The following is a 6,000-nucleotide window of genomic DNA, read 5'->3' as shown; positions in this document are numbered from 1 at the left end:
TCAGCGTCGGATTCGCCGTCGGATTATTTGCCAATCGGCGTCGGATTGTAATTTGAATGTACGAGAAAACCTAATTCTGCTACGAGGAAACTCAACCACAAACCCCTTTTCCAACATTTCTACCAGACCTGCGCGCGTTGGGGCAATAACAAACAATTAATGAAATAATAAAAAATGTGCTAGGGGCCTTCACATTTTATATAAGACCACTTATATTACCCCTGGAAAAACGTCTTTCCAGCGATGCATTTCAGTTTAAAAGTGAACCGACTTTAAGGCGATCGGTGTAAGCTTGGTCTTTGTAAGCTTGCTCTCCCATGTTGAGTGTTGCGGTGAATGAAGACTACTTGCCGTATGCGAACAATGCGATGCGAACGGGCCTCGATAACGCTATCGCGTTCTACACGTAAGAGCGAAGCTTAAAGGTAAACTGAAGAAGTTTTAGAATTGGAAGATTTACGGGGGTTAGGAAGGCTGACACAGTACAATTCAACTCCTGCAGTTATTTTTCTCGATTAGGCGCGTACTAGTGCCGCGATCGAGGTTTAAATTTTCGTTGAAGCTCCGCCACCTTTGCACGCCGAGCGTAGCAGCGAAATACCGGGCGCGAGGATGACGTCGATACAGTGGTCACGTGCGCGCCTTATTCGAATCACGCTCCTCGCGGATGCCTAAGATGAAGTCACGATCGTGTTCGCCATCATAGCCCGTTAACGACCCGTGGCGTCTCCCGCAGACACTGCGGTTTGTTCATGCGAAATTAAAAACACTAGTGGAGACTTCTGGCCTGTTAAACTATGATTTTCCGATTCAGGGCGTGAAAAACTGTACAAATGCGTTGAAAGCTTACTTTTTTTTTAAGTGCTTCAGCTGCCCTTTAAGCGTCCTCCAATTTTTTTATGAGCGATCTGCACAATAAATTAGCTCCTTTGATATTTCTTAATGCGATTGTGTTCGCACTGATTACTATAATACACCTAACTTCGTCCACTAGATGATCTGCTATATGGCATCCCGCGACTGGGTGCCGGTGAGGTCACGTCTTAGAAACTTAATTTTTACGAAGGAGAAGGGGAAAAACGCCTTTTTACTAAGCGATGGGCACAGCTTAAAGCAGTAGTTCGCCATTTCATGTTTTCTTTTATTACAATTCAGCCTGCATTATATTCGGAGTGCTGCTATATGGGAAATGTAACATGGCCGCCATATGCTTTCGTAATAGAGCTTGATATATACGTTATACGGCGTTCCTTTACAGCTGCACAAAACCCAAGATACAGATGTGACTTATCTATGCAGGCTCAGCTATCCTCGCAGTGTTCGTCGATTACTCTCAAAGCTGTTACGGCATGATCACCCTATCAGTTACGAACAAAAAGCTCTTCTCCGGTCGTCTGCCATAACAAGATAAAGTGAAAAAAAAGAAACAAGAAACCTGCAATCACGGGTGCAGGAAATGGAAAGAACGGCACCCCTCTCTCCTTTTAGTTTGACATCTCGCCGCGGCGCCGCGCCACATGTGGTTTCGAGGCTATCTGCCACGCGCTCGCGTGTTGCCTTTCATAAAGATGACGGCTGTACCTAAATATATTCGGAGGGCCTGCGTGGTTGGGGACGATTTTCTCCGGCAGCCGCCGACATTTCACACCGACGCCTATTGCCGACGCCGGATTTTCTGCGACATGGGGCCCTTAACACTATCGCGGTAAAATTGTGGAGGTTGGAAATTTCCGTGAGAACTACAGCCCGTAAGATAGTCCACTGGACTGCAATAACTTCAAGAGTGCCTTAATTGATTTGTGTGACGACTGTATAGGCCGGCATTCCAGGACTGTCTGCTCCGAAATCGTCCGGTCGTCAAGACGCGCTAGCGCGGTCGCGAGTGACTGCATGTGTGCGCTGTATTGGGGACAATGACAAAGAACGTGTTCGATAGATTCCTCGTTGCCGCAGTGGTCACACGTAGCACTATCCTTCCATCCGATGCGGAAAGAAAACGGCTTCGTAAATGCGACGCCAAGCCACCATCGACAAAGTACCATTGTCTCCTGTCGGAATGGTATAGATAGAGACAACAATTCCATCTGCGTCTAAAGGTACAGATGTTTTACCATTACATACTTGACTCTGTCAGTTCCTGGTGCATATTTCTCACAGCAGTTCAACGCTCTCAACTTGGCAACGATAAAAGGATGGTTATATCGTTCAGTTCCACTACATTTACGGTGAAGTGCCTTACTTTCTGATATCTGCTTACGCTTATGACTGTGAATAGTTTGCAGAGCTAGAAACGTGCTCGAAATGGTGTACAAGTGTGTTGGCCTGGTCTTGAAGGCTGTTTTAGACCAAGATCAAGAAGTTCGTGGCTTGTTCCATGCTTTCGTTTGTCGCGTATAGGAATTTATGCTTGTGTCGCATGTTTCCCAGCATTCTTTTTTAGCAACACGTCGCGTTCGTCCGCCTTGAGATTTCACGTGCTTGACGTTTTGAGGTTATCTCCCGTTGTGGACTGATATAGTAAGCCCTGGGCTTTGTTTCGGTCCTTACTCTCATTTTCACGTTGCTTCATTCCACCATGGCATGCGCCTCTTCTTTGCGACCCCATTCGTCCGTGGAATGCACTCTAAGTTAGCGTGAAATATAAAAGCGGTAAAATAAGCATTAGCATCGTTTATGCTAAAACTCGAAGATTTTTCGGGGCAGATAAGTAATTTTCTGAAGATTTTCCCAATCTGCGGATATTTCTATAGACGGTTTCATGCTCGCGATAACAGCAGCGACCGTGCCGCCCCCAAGAAACTTCCGGTCACGTGCCTTATTAGTCTGCTATGTTTTAACGCATGGTTGCTTCTTTGCCAGTTACACTTAGCAGCTACGTCAGTGGGCAAAACTGGAAGCCGTGCAGGGCCCATGTTTGCAATCACTGAAAAGGTCTATATATTTGCTATACCAATGATATGGACACTCCAACCGCATTTCTGCCGTCGTGGCCGCCGCGATGTTCCGTATAAAGTCCAAGGGCGATAACATCGTCCCCGTGCCATGTGCTGTATGTGCAAGTGAAAGCCTGCAACGCTGAGCCAAATCGCGCACGAGGGAAGAAAGAGGGAAGGTAGCACGGGGGGAGGGAGTTCGGCTTGTACTCTGGTAGCAACTGCGTAGTTTGCGCAGCGGCGCGCTCGGTACTTTAAAAGCGATCTACAGATGCGACGACTTCGGCGTCGGTCGAATCACGGTCGGCCTGCCGTCTCTTGAGTTGCTGCTCCGTCCTTCTTGATCCTGAGCGCAATGCTCTCTCACACTGCGCTCGGCAACTCGATCAGGAGACGAACCCGGTACCTCCATCGTGCGCGCACAAGCCTTACAAATTAGAGCAATTAGCTGGCTCTCCACTATAGTCAGGTTAAGCTGCTATCGCTGGTTAAGCTGTTATCTGGTGATGTCCGTGCCAAACAACGGTCGCTGGTTAAACGATTGTGGTTTGGCACGAACATCACCAGGACCGGGATTTTGTACCGATGCTTTTCCGATGCTAATGCGTTTTCGCGCTTTTCGCGCTTACTCCGTGGTCAGAGCGACGGTCCTCTCCCGTTATCAACAGGATCAGCCGGCCGTGAGCGGTGAATGATGAGACTAGTATAGAATAAAGCATAACGCTTTGCTACGAAATACCGGCTAAGAGTGATAGTCGCTTGACAAACGAGTACGCTTCGGCAGACGAGTTAAAGAATGACATTGATGTCTAGTTGCTTGGACAGACGCTCTTGACCGCTGATGTAACAGCGGGCACTTCACAAGTCAGTAGTCAAGCTGACACCACCGTAAAATGACGTACCGGTTCGCGGTGACAGTTGTCTCAACTGTTGCCACACTATTCTTTCAAACATTGTGTCATCTTTTCGTAGTGGACGACGAATCGCCCTAAAATTTCGATTTCTCCTTAAATATACTGTCAAAACGCAATTGAAATGCTTCCAATGACCTTTATATAAGAAGCTTTAAGACGCGCACAAGTCTATTGAATGGTTTGGTCGATTACACGCGAAAAAAAAAGCATTAAGGTCCATCTTCATTTCGGGTGATCTTAAACCAGTCATGCCTACAAGAGTGTCAAAAAGGTTGGATGAGAAACCAAGGAGAGTCCTCGCTACAATAACTAACAGTATTTTCACAAGGACCCGGCTTAGGCTGGAGCCCGTGCGAGTATATTTTCAGTATGGAATTAACCTGAACGGATATTAAGGAGAAAATGAATTTCTTGTGAAAGTGTATTGTGAAAGTGTATCAGTATCAGATTTCTTGTGGTAACGGTATTGTGGAAGTGTATCTACGATACACTTCCACAATACCGAAAACAGCACTCTTACCACGAGAAGCGGCTTGGTAAGCCAGAAAGACACGAAAAACACAGAAGGCGAGTGGCGACGTCAACTTGAAGTTCCCGCACCGCTCATCGTGACGTCGTGGATTTTGACAGCGTCTGCTATGTCTCAGTTAATTATTTAGCGGTAAAGGTTGGCTACATTGTGTTATAAAGGAGCCCAAGATTGAATATGGCAAGTTTTGCGAACTTTTACTGAGACAGCGTGGCCCAAATACGAAAAATTACTTTAGAAATCATGACGTCACACTGAAGTGCCGACGTTGGGGTTTGCGGGCGAAATTAACAAAATTAACTTGGAGCTTCATTTTCTCTTTTAATGATTGACCTATTGCAGTGTAATTAACGACATCAGAGTTTTCGAAGGATACTTTATCAGTCTAAGTTCATTTATTGTTTTGCTTTAGGCTCTCTTTAAGACGCATTGCCTCTTAGTTAGCCCCTCGGCAACCACCGCTGCTCCCAGAAAATGAAAGAAAGAAAAGAACAATTATTTAATTTTAAGCTAGGATTTGAAAACGTTATTCGAACGTGATTCGAACTGTCTTTTAAAAATTATCACAGGTTACGAAAGCTGAATGTATGAGAATGACATCAAAAGCAAGCAAGTTTTCAGACAGTTGAATACGCCATGTTCACCACGACCTAAAAAAAGATGCTGCAAGTGCGTTCGTGCCAAACGATGATCATCGATTTTGTATTTCTTATTCTTCAGCGTTTGTGGAATTGCTCAGCGGTAATTGGTTTCAGTATTGTATAAAACATTCACCAAAATAATTTCCAATAAAATCATGGCAGCACTTTACTTACACAATACAGGCCGGCTTCAGAAAGGGATATTCTACAAAGGCTCACATCCATGTCATCAACCAGGTAATCTAGAAATAAGCAGAGTACAATCAACCTCTCTATATGGCTTTCATAGGTTATGAAAAGGCATTTGTTTCAGTAGATAGACCAGAAGTCATAGAGGCATTGCGTAATCAAGGAGTACAGGAGGCATACGTGAATATTTTGTCAAATATCTACAAAGAGTTTACAGCTACCTTTGATCTCCATAAGAAAACTAGAATGTTACCCATCAAGAAAGGGGTCAGGCAGGGAGACACAATCTTTCAAATGCTATTCAGTGCACGTTTAGACGAAGTATTCAAGCTATTAGACTGTGAAGGTTAGGAGAGGATCAGCGGCGAATATCTCACCAACCTTCGGTTTTCAGATAACATTGTCCTGTTCAGCCCTGCCCTGTCCTGTTCAGGGGATGAATTTCAACAAATAATTAAGGACTTTAATCCATAAAGTATAAGAGTGGGGTAGAAATCAATATGCCGCAAGATAATGATAATGCAGAAGACAAAGATAATGTTCAATGCCTGGCAAGGGAACAGGAATTCAGAATCGCCAGTCAGCCTCTCTATTCTGTAAATCAGTATGTTTATCTAGGTCAATTACTCACAGGGGACCCTGATCATGAGAAGGACATTTACAGAACAATAAAATGGGGTTGGTGCACATATGGCAGGCATTGCCAAATCCTGACTTGGAGCTTACCGCTGTCGTTGAAAAGAAAAGTGTACAATCATTGCATTCTACCGGTGCTAACATATGGGGCAGAAACT

Source organism: Dermacentor silvarum, chromosome 5, assembly GCF_013339745.2.
Source record: "Dermacentor silvarum isolate Dsil-2018 chromosome 5, BIME_Dsil_1.4, whole genome shotgun sequence".
NCBI lineage: Eukaryota > Metazoa > Arthropoda > Arachnida > Ixodida > Ixodidae > Dermacentor > Dermacentor silvarum.
The sequence above is the reverse complement of the archived record's forward strand: the minus strand, read 5'-3'. Positions refer to the sequence as shown.